The 15,000-nt window shown below is 43.7% G+C and overlaps 1 protein-coding gene across 1 annotated transcript in view; it reads right to left on the minus strand.

The window, feature by feature from the left end:
- Nucleotides 1–15,000, minus strand: part of LOC121861722 (synaptic vesicular amine transporter-like) — a 53,977-nt gene that overhangs the window by 38,763 nt on the left and 214 nt on the right.

The raw sequence follows: 15,000 nt of genomic DNA on the forward strand, positions 1-15,000 counted from the left end.
AGTGAAAACTGATTTACTTGCCACTTAACTTCATCAATATTCCTCCATTATCCTTCATTATATATTTTTTTTATTTTCAAAGTTTCATTTTACAAAAACTTTATGATAAAAAAGTATATAACATTTGACGTAATTAACCATATAAGTCTCTAAGAATATTTTTTTACTCGTGGGGACAAAATAATTAAGGTGATTAATTTTACGATATAAAAGATAATGAAGGGGGGGGGTGGAGGTGTGAGGAATGAAGATGAGGGGGTGAGAAGATGAGGGGACAGGGAGTAGGGGTTAGTTAGGAGGTCAAAAGGCTCAGGAGGGTTGTAGGGGGGGGGGGGTCACCAGGGTCACCAGGCATCAATATTTACTCCCCTGGAACAAGATGACGAATATACACAATTTCCCTGTGGAGTGGACAGGGTCGTGACGCGGCTCTTTCAGTAAAACTCGCTTGATCGAACCCAAGTGGCGAGGGAACGGAGCTGGCGGGTGGTACATCATTGACTTAAAATGGAATTACTAGATTTTTTCATTCTCGTGTCATATATTTTCGTGATTATTTTTTTTTTATGGTTTATTAGGGTTTTATTATTTATTATTTATTATTATTTATTAGTTTATGTATTTTTTTTTATGTTACAAGATTTTTACTGTAAATTATTGTAAAAAAGAATTTGATATTGATTTCGTTTACTGTTTTATTTATCGTGTTAACCATTTTTTTTATGTAGGTGATTGGCCGAATAGACCCCAGTCCCAATAGACCCCAGTCCCAATAGACCCCAGTCTCAATAGGCCCCAATCTAACCAAACCTATCCAAATTATAGGACATAGGGCCCAGTCGTAATAGGTCCTAAGTCTAATAGATCTAAACCTATTAAAAACAACAACACAATAAGGTAAACAACGTCTCAATTATTCTTCTAACACTGATAAAAACAAATGACAATCACTAAGCGTGGTATTGGGCCCCTAGTCTAAATTGCTATCTAACAAATTGCTCATAACTCCGCATAAAAACAACTAAATAAGCTAAATTTTGTACTGTTCTTAGATATTAATAACATAAAGCCGCTTACCAAGTTTCATTAAAATCTTTCAAAAAAATGTCAAGAGAGAGAGAGAGAGAGAGAGAGAGAGAGAGAGAGAGGGAGAGAGAGAGAGAGAGAGAGTGAAACAGACAGAGAAAGTCCACCTTGTATTCTTCCATTTTCTTTTCCACTCTCTCACGTCTCCCACACTCTCCTATCTCTTACATCTGTTCCTTCAAATCCCCCCTCCTCCTCCTCCTCCTCCTCCCCACTCCCCTTCCTCCCCCCTTCCCTCCTCCAAGATCACTCTCACGTCCTTCTCCTCACCTTTGGCTTTTTCTTCCTTTTTCCTATTCTCTCTCATTCTTGCTCTTCCTTCTTTATTTTATAGCTCTTCTCTTCTTCCTCCTCCTCTTCGTAATCAGTCTCCAACTCCTTCTACTTCTTCTTCTGTCACCCCTCCTCATCCTCTTCCTCCTCCTCATACTATTTACTCTCTTCCTCTTCCTCCTCCAGTTCTTCCTTCACTTCCTCCTTATCTTTCTCCTTCTCCTACTCCTCCTCCTCCTCCTTATTCCCCATCCTTCCTCCAAGCTCTTCCTGCTCCTCCTACTGACATATCGGCATTGGCATTAGCGGCTGCCAGTCCGGATACACTGAAGACGGCTCTCGTACACAAAGATCTCTCTCTCTCTCTCTCTCTCTCTCTCTGACTCTCTCCTCTCTCTGACTCTTCTCTCTCTCTCTCTCTCTCTCTCTCTCTCTCTCTCTCTCTCTCTCTCTCTCTCTCTCTCTCTCTCTACTACCCTCGTCCCTAATACACAATCAAGAGACGTATGTTGACCTAAAAGCCTGACCTAATTTGATTATAGGTCGATTGTGCCTCCGTGCTGACGAGGTTCAGACTTAACCTAACCTAATCTTCAACACTGACAACCCTTATCACTGCAGGACGAACTAGCAACAACTGTCACGAATATGGGGAACCAAATTCTCATATGGTTAGGTTAGGTTGGGGTGGGGCCTATTAAGCCTGGGGCCCAGTTGACAAGCCAACGTCACCTACGGTTATAAAAGTCTCACAAGGTCTCCTTTTACTGCCTAATTAGCGAGATACAAACTTAGCGAGGACAATACTCTTTTATCACTTGGTAATTTTAAGACCTGCCAAATTACTACGCCACTTTGCTCAGGATTATAATCTTTAATATAGTCTAATAATAAAATATAATTGGGATTAATATGCAAGTTTTATATAATTATAAACAATTATTAAAATTATACTACGTTTTATGGTAACGTTGTAAAAAAATAAACCATTTTTTTTCGGGTTAAGTAATTATTATAGTCGTCTGGATTTCTCCGTCAGCAAGTCAGTTAATGAGTCAGATAAGGAATGAATTTAAAGAACTAGATGACATTGAGATAGTATTGATAAAAATTAACATAAAGGCGTACAGGTGTATAGTCTCCGAACAGGTAAAGTAAGGTAATCAACGGAGCATAGTGGTGGCGACGGTGAATGTGGAAAAGTCTACGGTCAAAGCAACCCACGTTTCACTTACTCGAGCAATGACTTACTATGGGAGGGTACTGTGCTATATCAGAGTAGTGTTTATGTGTGTGTAGGGTGTGTGTGTATGTGTGTGTGTGTGTGTGTGTGTGTGTGTGTGTGTGTGTGTGTGTGTGTGTGTGTGTGTGTGTGTGTGTGTGTGTGTGTGTGTGTGTGTGTGTGTGTTGTGTGTGTGGTGTGTGTGTGTGTGTGTGTGTGTGTGTGTGTGTGTGTGTGTGTGTGTGTGTGTGTGTGTGTGTGTGTGTGTGTGTGTGTGTGTGTGTGTGTGTGTGTGTGTGTGTGTGTGTGTGTGTGTGTGTGTGTGTGTGTGTGTGTGTGTGTGTGTGTGTGTGTGTGTGTGTGTGTGTGTGTGTGTGTGTGTGTGTGTGTGTGTGTGTGTGTGTGTGTGTGTGTGTGTGAGGAAGGGGGTTATATGTATGTGTATAAAGATTTGTCATCGCCTCTTCCTCATTCTACTTCTTCTTCCTCACCTTTTTCCTTCTCATTTTTATTCCTCCTCGTTCTCCTCCTTCCTCTTATTCCTCCTACCTCCCTTTTTTCCTCGTCTTCCTATACATATTTTTCCTCCTCCTTCCTCCTCCCCTCTCTCCCTCCTTCCTCCCTCCCATTTTTTTCACCTCCTCCTCCTCCTCCTCATTCCCTTGACATTTGGCCCAAATTCTTCATTACTTACTCGCTTCACTTTGCCTCCCCTGTGCGACCTACACCTCCCACCTCTACTTCCCTCTCTCTCTCTCTCTCTCTCTCTCTCTCTCTCTCTCTCACACACACACACACACTGTATCTCCTTTCTCTCACTCTCTCTCTCTCTCTCTCTCTCTCTCTCTCTCTCTCTCTCCCTTTTGAGTAATATGAACAAAAGCCATCAGAAAAGACCCATTATTCTCCCACTGAAATCATTCCAGGGGTGTGTCCGTGTCGGGGGTGTGTGTCCGGGGTGTGTCGGGGGTGTCAGGGGGTGTGTGTCAGGGGGGTGTCCGGGGGGGTGTGTCCGGGGTGTGGTCGGGGGATGTCGGGGGTGTCCGGGGAGTACAATGTTATATTACGTAAAGACCTTCACTAGCTAGCTGTCCGGGTCCTTTGCCACCTCCACAATATGCAAAAATGTGGTGTGAGAGATGTTGGATGAGGAGGTGTTGGAGGTGTTGGAGATGAGGAGGTGTGAGATGTTGGAGATGAGGGAGGTGTTGGAGGTGTTGGAGATGAGGGAGTAGTTGGAGGTGTTGGAGATGAGGGAGTAGTTGGAGTAGTTTGACGTGTTGTGTTGGAGATGTGGGAGGTATTGGAGGTGTTGGAGATGGGGGAGTAGTTGGAGGTGTTGGAGATGAGGGAGTAGTTGGAGTAGTTTGACGTGTTGTGTTGGAGATGTGGGAGGTGTTGGAGTTGTTGGAGATGACGGAGTAGTTGGAGGTGTTGGAGATGAGGGAGTAGTTGGAGTAGTTTGACGTGTTGTGTTGGAGGTGCGGGAGGTGTTGGAGTTGTTGGAGATGACGAAGTAGTTGGAAGTGTTGGAGATGTTGGAGGTTCATTAGATTGAGGGGGGGGGGTTCACATCTAATATACCCTCGATATAACGGACTTTCCTCTCCATATAGTTCGTTAAATAAAGGTTTTACTATATATTTCCAGTCTTATCTGAAGTATTTTTTTCACACAACGTATATCGAATCCTTTCTTCATTAGATATTAATATATATTATCAGTATTTTATAACATTTCGCTATCTATCATAACCACATATGTTAAGTTACACATTTATTTATTTTAATTTATTTTGTGGTTAATAATTCATCATAAAAGAGAATGTGTATTATTATGTGTGAGTTTATTACGACACACTAGGCATGGTCGTGTTTGTGTGGACGTAACCAAGTTATAATTAATAAGGTTATGGGATTATAAATAAACCCAGCGTTGCCACATTTATCATACAGTGTTGTCATGTTTCCTGTACAGTGTTGTCATGTTTCCTGTACATTGTTGTCATGTTTCCCGTACAGTGTTGTCATGTTTCCTGTACAGTGTTGTCATGTTTCCCGTACATTGTTGTCATGTTTCCCGTACAGTGTTGTCATGTTTCCTGTACATTGTTGTCATGTTTCCTGTACAGTGTTGTCATGTTTCCTGTACAGTGTTGTCATGTTTCCTGTACATTGTTGTCATGTTTCCTGTACAGTGTTGTCATGTTTCCTGTACAGTGTTGTCATGTTTCCTGTACAGTGTTGTCATGTTTCCTGTACATTGTTGTCATGTTTCCTGTACAGTGTTGTCATGTTTCCTGTACAGTGTTGTCATGTTTCCCCGTACAGTGTTGTCATGTTTCCCGTACAGTATTGTCATGTTTCCTGTACATTGTTGTCATGTTTCCTGTACATTGTGTATCATTTCCTGTACATTGTTGTCATGTTTCCCGTACAGTGTTGTCATGTTTCCCGTACATTGTTGTCATGTTTCCTGTACATGTTGTCATGTTTCCTGTACATTGTTGTCATGTTTCCCGTACAGTGTTGTCATGTTTCCCGTACAGTGTTGTCATGTTTCCTGTGGTGTTGTCATGTTTCCGTACAGTGTTGTCATGTTTCCCCGTACAGTGTTGTCATGTTTCCTGTACAGTGTTGTCATGTTTCGTACAGTGTTGTCATGTTTCCCCGTACAGTGTTGTCATGTTTCCTGTACATTGTTGTCATGTTTCCTGTACATTGTTGTCATGTTTCCTGTACAGTGTTGTCATGTTTCCGGCACAGTGTTGTCATGTTTCCCGTACAGTGTTGTCATGTTTCCTGTACATTGTTGTCATGTTTCCTGTACAGTGTTGTCATGTTTCCTGTACAGTGTTGTCATGTTTCCTGTACAGTGTTGTCATGTTTCCTGTACAGTGTTGTCATGTTTCCTGTACATTGTTGTCATGTTTCCCGTACAGTGATGTCATGTTTCCTGTACAGTGTTGTCATGTTTCCTGTACAGTGTTGTCATGTTTCCTGTACAGTGTTGTCATGTTTCCTGTACAGTGTTGTCATGTTTCCTGTACAGTGTTGTCATGTTTCCCGTACATTGTTGCCATATTTTCTTTGTTTATTTTCTTCCTTATATAGTTCCCACATCTTCGTCATGTTGCTGCATTATTTTACTAGAGAATACGACACCATTGACCAATCACAAGAGAGAATACGAAAGTCTGGACCAATCAGAGGATAGAAATAGAATGCATAGACCAATAAGGAGAGAGAATAAAAAAAAATGGACCAATAATAAGAGAAAATAGCAAAACAAAGGCTCAAGAACAACAAAAACATAAACAATAGTAACAAGGAGAATAACAAAAACAAAAAGGTAACAGCTTCAGTAATTAGTTAATAAAATAGCCATCATTCTCTCTCTCTCTCTCTCTCTCTCTCTCTCTCTCTCTCTCTCTCTCTCTCTCTCTCTCTTCACTAGCATAAGAGACAACAGCTAAGCGAGTTAACACGTCCAACCTTCCTTTGATGCTCTCATAACAAGTATCCTACTCGAGGCCGTATACACTGAATCCGTATACACTGAACTCATGTACGTTTAACTCCGTGTACACTAAATTATTAGTATAGCCCGTGTTTACGAGTGAAGCCTATACAAACACACACAAACGAACAGACAGACAGAGACGAGCGCTATATCCTGACTGTGGGAGATAATTAGCCAGATTAGCGCTGATTACGTGGAGCATGTATTAGTAGCCGCGGGAGCATTACTGTTCCTCATTCTAGCAATTCAAGTACAGTGGGAGCATTAGGAGCATCACTACATGCTCCAGGAAGTCAGTAGGAGCATCATTAACCATGCTCCAGTAACTCAAGGAAACACACAAGATTCACTCTCGAGAAGTAAACATTGGTTGAGAACATGCCACTTTAAACATGGTTTGGCAGGAGGGGGAGAGAGACAGGGGAGGAGGAAGAAACAGGGGGGAGGGGGAGGGAGAGAGAGAGAGACAGGGGGGAGGGTAGGTGCTGGTCAATATCGTCACCAACACGAGCATAACTATATCCCCCTTCCCTCCCCCCCCTTCCCTCCCCCTTTACCTTCCCTCCCCTCTCCCCCCCTCCTACTCCCACATATCGCCACACGCGTCACACACCACCTCCCTCACTCCCCCACCTCCCTCACTCCCTCCCTCTCCATCCCTTTACCTACCGACCTTCCTACCAATTCACTTCTCTCTCTCTGTCTCTCTCTCTCCAACAATATTCTCTACCTCCCTCCCTCTCTCAGTCCCTCTCTCCCTCCCTTCCTCTCTCCCACTTCCCGCCTTAAACACTCCTTTCCTTCCTTTTCACTTCCCTTCCTATGCATTCCCCTCCTCTTCTCTCTCTCTCTCTCTCTCTCTCTCTCTCTCTCTCCTCTCTCTCTTCTCTCTCTCTCTCTCTCTCTCTCTCTCTCCTCTCTCTTCTCTCCTCTCTCTCTCTCTCTCTCTCTCTCTCTCTCTCTCTCATAATGCGGATTTATTGAGCGACAAACGCCACTGCCAGAGTTAATTATAATTTCGGACAAGTACCTCTCGTGACGTCATCGTGGCCAAGGTTACAGGTCATAGAGTCAACAGGTCATGGAATTAGAAGGCCATAGTGCCAACAGGTCATATAACCAACAGGTCAAACAATCAACAGGTCATGATGCCAACAGGTCTTGAAGTCAACAGGTCATAGCATCAACAGGTCATAGAATCAACAGGTCATAGAATCAACAGGTCACAGAATCAACAGGTCATAGCATCAACAGGTCATAGAATCAACAGGTCATAGCATCAACAGGTCATAGAATCAACAGGTCATAGAATCAACAGGTCATAGAATCAACAGGTCATAGAATCAACAGGTCATTCGTCCATTTGAACTACGAGACGATATTGACAGACAAGATGGCGTCCAATTAGCACTGAGACTCGACCATTTATACAGATACTTATATCTTATGAGGCTTTAGGTATAGGAAATTAAGTGGATTCTTGTGGATTTAAGTGGATTTAAGTGGATTTGTGTGGATTTAAGTGGATTCTTGTGGATTTAAGTGGATTCTTGTGGATTTAAGTGGATTTGTGTGGATTTAAGTGGATTTATGTGGATTTAAGTGGATTTATGTGGATTTAAGTGGATTCTTGTGCATTTAAGTGGATTCTTGTGGATTTAAGTGGATTCTTGTGGATTTAAGTGGATTTAAATAGAGAGAGAGATACAGAATGGGATAAAAGAGAGAATGGAGATTAAATTGAGAGAGAAAGAGAAATGGAAGAGAGAGAGAAAGAGATAAAAAACAAGTGACAGAGAAGTGAAAGAGGAGAAAGAGAGTAGGAAAGAGGAGATAAATATAGAGAATAAAAGAGAGAGAAAATATAAAGGGAAGAGAGAGAGAGAGGAAGGGAAATGGGGTCAGAGAAGGGGAGAGAAAGGGGGAAGGAAGGAGAGGGGAGGAAGGTTATAGAAGATAGAGAAGCAAGAGGAGAGGGAGAAAGGAGCTCGCCAATAGAGGCGGGCAGGAGGGAAACAGAGAGATGAAGAGGAGAGAGAGAGAGAGAGAGAGAGGGACATACCACACACACAGATAGACAGATACAAAGAGAGAGAGAGAGAGATACAGACAGACAGACAGACAGACAGACAGACAGATAAAGAGATAAACAAACAGACAGACATACACAGAGAATAAAAGATCCCCAGACAGACATAGACAGAGAGTAGAAGCAAGAGACAGACAGACAGATAGACAGAGATAGAACGAGACATACCTGATAAACATACAGACATACAGAGACAGACAGTAAAAGTGAGACAGACAGACAGACAGACAGATAGATAGACAGGCAGACAGACAGACTGGTAGGTTGGTGAGGGTTATACAAGATGGCCTGGCAGAGACTAACTTAAGTTCTCTCTATGAATCCAATACTATAATAACTTTATGTGTGTGTGTGTGTGTGTGTGTGTGTGTGTGTGTGTGTGTGTGTGTGTGTGTGTATGTGTGTGAGAGAGAGATTTAAAGAGAGAGAGAGAGAGAGGGGGGGTGGCAAGGTCAACAGTATGTATTAGGTGGGCAGAGTCGAGCCGAGGCCTAAGTGGACGTATTGAAGGTTCACCACGTAAAGAGATGGAAGGGAGGGAGGGAGGGTAGGAGGAAGGAGGAAGGGTGGGAGAGTAGGAAGAAGGGAAAGAGATAGGTGGGAAGGTAGGAGGAAGGCAAGAAGGGAGGGAGGAAGGAGGGAGGGTAGAAGGAAAGAAGAAGGGAGAGTGGGAGGTGTAGGAGGTAGGAAGGGAGGTGGGAGGGAGGATAGGACAAAGAAGGAGAGACTAAGAGGGAGTGAGATAACTGGATTTCCCTACCCTTATTACGTTCTTCCTTCCCCAATCTCCCTTCCTTCCTTCTTTCCTTCCCACCCTTCATCATCCCTTCCTCTCTCTCTCTCCTGAAGAAGGGGGAGGGCTGCAACACGCACTATGGCCCATTGAGAAAATTGTCCACCGCTGCATCGCCCTGCATTGTCAACACGGCATGAGGGGGGAGAGAGAAAAGAAAAGAGAGAGAAAGAAAAAGAAAAAGAAAAGAAAAGAAAGAAAAAGAAAAAAGAAAAGAAAGAAAAGAGCTTGTAGGGAGAGTGAGTGCAGGTGGAAAGTATTTGCTCTTCTTAGTAGACGAACAGACAGACAGACAGAGACAGACAGACAGACAGACAGACAGACACACAGCCGAGGGGAATAACACAGTTTCAGACTATTAATAGAAGGTAATTGAATTTAGATAACTTGTTTTACTTGTTGTTATGACCTGTTGTTTACTTGTTTATGACCTGTTGTTTACTGTTGTTTATGTCCTGTTGTTTACTTGTTGTTATGACCTGTTGTTTACTTGTTGTTATGACCTGTTGTTTACTTGTTGTTTATGACCTGTTGTGTACTTGTTGTGATGACCTGTTGTTTACTGTTGTTTATGTCCTGTTGTTTACTTGTTGTTATGACCTGTTGTTTACTTGTTGTTATGACATACTATGTGGTGATCTACTTGAGAGAGAGAGAGAGAGAGAGAGAGAGAGAGCGCTGATATATAGTGGCCGCTATTGGTGATAAGGTGGGCGGGGAAATGGCGATATTAAAGCCCTTCACGTTATGATGGTGAATTGATGGTGAGGTGGTGAGGTGATGGTGAGGTGTTGGTGAGGTGTTGGTGAGGTGTTGGTGGTGATGTGTTTGGTGAAGTGTTAGGTGAGGTGTTGGTGAGGTGATGGTGAGGTGATGGGTGAGGTGATGGTGAGGTGTTGGTGAGGTGTTGGTGGTGTTGGTGAGGTGTTGGTGAGGTGTTGGGTGAGGTGTTGGTGAGGTAATGGTGAGGTGATGGTGAGGGTGATGGTGTGAGGTGATGGTGAGATGATGGTGAGGTGATGGTGAGGGTGATGGTGAGGTGATGGTAGAGATGATGGTGAGGTGATGGTGGGTGATGGTGGCAGGTGTTGGTGAGGGTGATGGGTAAAGGTGATGGTGAGGTGATGGTGAGGTGGTGGTGAGGTGATGGTGAGGTCATGGTGAGGTCATGGTGGAAGTGATGATGAGGTCATGGTGAAGTGATGATGAGGTCATGGTGAAGTGATGGTGAAGTGATGGTGAGGTGATGGTGAAGTGATGGTGAAGTGATGGTGAGGTCATGGTGAGGTGATGGTGAGGTGATAGTGAAGTGATGGTGAGGTGATGGTGAATGAGTAGGAGAGAAAGAATGGGGATAAGGAGACAGCCAGGAAGCAACGGTGAACGTGAATGAGTGTATGTGAGAGTGACCAGTAATACCTGTGTTGTGAATGAATGAATGAATGAATGAATGAATGAATGAATGAATGAATGAATGAATGAAGATAAAATATATAAGTGTATTTCTTCTTGTTCTCTGATGGTTGTTTGTTTATGAAAGGTGAAATAGGGAGAATAAATTACTGTTAATATATTGTTGTATTTTTGTTTTCCATAATTATAGTCAATTAATACTGATTACTGTGTAGCAGGTGTAGATAGTCCCTCTGATGGTGATCTCTCTCTCTCTCTCTCTCTCTCTCTCTCTCTCTCTCACTTTCTCTCTCTCTCGCCAGCATTTTCACTCCTCCGAATAATCACCGTGAAATTGTGTGCGTGTGTGTGTGTGTGACAGCCCCTCCAGGTGTGACAAATATCAACAAAGGTGTCAGCTGTTCCTTTTTCCTCCAGTAACTTACAAACATGTTTAATAACACTCGTAATGTTTATGTTTACAGAGTTCCTTGATGTTTGTGTTTACGTAATACCTTAATATTTGTGTTTACAGAGCCCCTTGAAGTGTTTATTACTTTACTGTACATAGAGGTAATTGCATATCACCTCAAACTAACAAGCTATAATTGCACTAATTTCAACAAGTACATCAAGGTTTGGCAAATCATGAAACGATCCATCACGTGCATTGGTAATTTCGATAGTGGTATCAGATGCAAAGATAAACAGACTGGCAAGACGTTCAAGTATAGGAGGGGAGGGGAGTAGACGCGGGGGCGGTCCCTATCACCGCCATCTATGAGACAGAGGCGGCACTATTGCCCTCATGAGTGACGCTGCCAGACATAAAATGATTCCTGAATTTTTACTGTTCTTATCTAGCTCGAGGCACCACCTTTATTTACATTGAGAAATTAGGTCAAAATACAGTAAATAATGATACAATTTCATTATGGAGATGATTGTATCTGCTGTATTTACTGTACTGTACACCTGTTGTAAAAATTTGTACATGTATCGCTGTATCCAAATGTTTTAAATAATAAGGTAGAGACTCTTCCTATGTAACCACCATCTTCTTGCTAGTGTTTACAAATTTACGATAGTTTTACACACACATATTTTTTTACCGCACTCTTTAAGTTACTAGACCTACTACAAACGACTGGTGACAACACAAGTTGGCAGAAGTATTGAAAATCATTACCAGACGACTTGAAAACGACACTTTGAGTGAATTTTCGACGACGAGTAAGAGGAAACCAACCAGCCACGACAACAACAACATGACACTTGCCGTGAAAATTTAATTACGTCGAGAGCTTCAGCACACAGTAGTAGTGGTGGTGGTTGTTGTTATTTTATCTACAGGTAAATATAAAAGTTTTATTTAAGTTATACATACTGTAGTCATAGAGATAAACTTACATACGGTTTTATACATGCAAAATATATATAAACATTCGAAAGTGTGTGTGTGTAATCAACGTATTAGAGAAATATATATATAAGTAATTAGTCAGATCTAAAGCTCACTCGCTAGAGCCAATCAGACACAAGTGAACTCCAATTCCGAGTTTTTCATTGGTCAGGGATTATCTGATGGACACCCCCTCCCCACCACCCAACACTGACCCTCCTGACGCCTCTCTCTCTCTCTCTCTCTCTCTCTCTGACAGGAGAGGGGCGGGGAGGTGCTGGGCCTGCTCCCTCCCTCGCGTTAATGCATTAAAACAATAGAAAACGAGAAGCGGGGCGTAAAAAATGGGAAGAAGGAGCTAATGTTTCTTATTGAATACCTACCCTGGCTTTTAGCGTGGGAGAGTGAGAGGGGGGAGGAGAGTGCTGAGATAACTGGGTGAGAGTGTGTGGGAGAGTGAGAGAGTGTGGGAGAGTGAGAGGGAGGGAGGAGAGTGAGTTTAAGTGTGGGAGAGTGAGAGTGTGTGGGAGAGTGAGAGAGTGTGGGAGAGAGTGTGGGAGAGTGAGTGTGGGGTGTGGGAGAGGCAGGGAGTGAGAGAGTGGAGAGGAGTAAGTGTGGGAGAGTGAGAGAGTGTGGGAGAGTGAGAGAGTGGGGAGAGTGAGTGTGGGTGTGGAGAGTGAGAGAGTGTGGGAGAGTGAGAGGGAGGAGGAGAGTGAGTTTAAGTGTGGGAGAGTGAGAGTGTGTGGGAGAGTGAGAGAGTGTGGGAGAATGAGTTTAAGTGTGGGAGAGTGAGAGTGTGTGAGAGAGTGAGAGAGTGTGGGAGAGTGAGTGTAAGTGTGGGAGAGTGAGAGAGTGTGGGAGAGTGAGTGTAAGTGTGGGAGAATGAGTGAGAATGACATAGGTAATAATGAAATGAGGTGGAAAAAGTGAAGTGTTTGTGTGTGTGTGTGTGGAAGAAGGGTAGAAGAAGAAGGAAGAGGAGGAGGAGAAGGAGGAGTAGGGGGAGGAAAGGATGAAAGATGGAAGTAATAAACGATCACACACATACACACACACATACACATACACATACACACACATACTACAACCTCTCTTTATTGTCACCTATTTCACACCTCTTTCCACTTATTCCCCTCAACTATCATAAACCACTCGTTCCTGTCACTCGTGTTTGTCTGTGTGTGAGTGTATCTGACGGCACAACTTGGTCATATTTGTCGTGAATTCCTTCCACACACACACACCCCACCACACCACACCACACCACACCACACCACACCCCCACCCACACCACACCTCCCACCCATATCCCTATACGACCACACTCAGCCCGCGGTAATGCTGACAACAACCTGAGTGCCGTATCTGCTAGTCTGACCCTGATCCGATCATAGATGACCCTCCTCCTCTCCCCATTCCCTGTGTTGGACTACCTTATACCCCACCCCCTGTGCCAGAATACATTATACCTCACCCCGTATGCCAGAATACATCAATCCCATTCCCTGTCTTCAACCCCTATTAGTTCCTTAAAAAGCTTATAGTTCTTTAAAAAGCTTAGTTACTTAAACAGCTTAGTTACGTGAAAAGCTGAGTTACTTGAAAATCTTAGTTACTTAAAAAGGAAGGAAGGAAGGAAGGAAGGAGGGAAGGACCACAAAAATAATACGTTTGGTTATCTTATCATGTGAAGGAACATGATAAAAAAATAATCAACAATACAAAGCAAGTTGATTGGTGGAGAGACGAAGTGAGGGAACAGCAGCAATATGAGGAGGAGGAGTATGAGTGTTGTGAGGAAGGGTAGCTCTCCTCCTCCTCCTCCTCACTGTCTCCTCAAATAGCAACAACCCCTCACTCTCTCTCCCTCCTTCTCTCCCTCCCTAACATACCTACGTCATTTATCCCCCTGTACCCTCCCTTCTCAGACCCTACCCCCTGTACCTCCTCAGACCACCTCCCTCTGTACCCTCCCTTCCCTCAGACCCTACCCCCCTCTGTACCCTCCCTTCCCCTCAGACCCTACCCCCTCTGTACCCTCCCTTCCCTCAGACCCTACCCTCCCTGTCCTACTCTCAGCGTATGATCGATATGGGGGTCGCAGTATAATAGGACTTGATTCCTCTTGCAACAAAGGGGAAGGTAATCTCATTTTCACGACTAAACAGCAGCTCCTCGAGGCAATAACCCGATCCTATTCATTAAAGGAAGCCAATATATTTTAATCCTCGACTTGTGCCTTGGAAAAGTCCCACTCTGGAAATCAATTTGGTTGTGTGGGATTCCGCGGGGCGAGCGACCTGGCGCTCTGGGTCTTCACTTTCCAAGCCTGTTGCTCTATACTCCCTGGGGGCCCTCTTGCCTCCTCCACCCTCTACTGGGGCCCTCCTGCTGCCTCCACCCTCTACTGGGGTCCTCCTGCTGCTTCCACCCTCTACTGGGGCCCTGCTACCCCCACCTTCTCCAGGGAGACCTCTTGCCACCACCTTCTTCAAGGGGCGTTCCTACCCCCACCCAACACATAGGAAGGCCTTTGTCACCCCACCCTCCGCTCTATCACCACCCACTTCGCTGCTCCTTGCTTCCAACTAGAGGAACCACCCCCCCACCCTCTCTCTCTCTCCTCCCTATTCCCACCTGGGCTACTCTCATGACCCATCTACCCACTTCTCTCCCTACACCCCCCCCACCCCTGCCTCCACACCGAGAGTTGTAGTATAAGTGATGACCTCGTGATGACCTCGTGATAACCTCGTGATGACCTCGTGATAACCTCGTGATGACCTCGTGGACATTATTACAAGTTAACTTTATTTACACTGATCATGTAATTTAATAAGTAAAAAATAACATAGGAGAATTAACAAGAAAAAAGGTAAAGGAAAGGTTATAAGGCTGTCATACTCGATGTGTGTTTAAGGTGGACCTTGGGAAGCCTCAAAGTGAAGTGTTATGAAGTGTTGTAATCAATCTCAAAATTAGTTAAAAGCCAACAACAACAACAACAACAATAACAACAACAACAACAACAACAACAACAACAATAACAACAACAACAACAACAACAACAACAACAACAATAACAACAACAACAACAACAACAACAACAATAACAATCCACAATATACAATTAATGTTTAGAGATTTTGAAATAAGACTCAGAATATCAAAAACACAACAACAACAACAACAACCACTACTACCACCACCACCAGCAACAC

This window comes from Homarus americanus, unplaced genomic scaffold, assembly GCF_018991925.1.
Source record: "Homarus americanus isolate GMGI-L3 unplaced genomic scaffold, GMGI_Hamer_2.0 scaffold43243, whole genome shotgun sequence".
Classification (NCBI taxonomy): Eukaryota; Metazoa; Arthropoda; class Malacostraca; order Decapoda; family Nephropidae; genus Homarus; species Homarus americanus.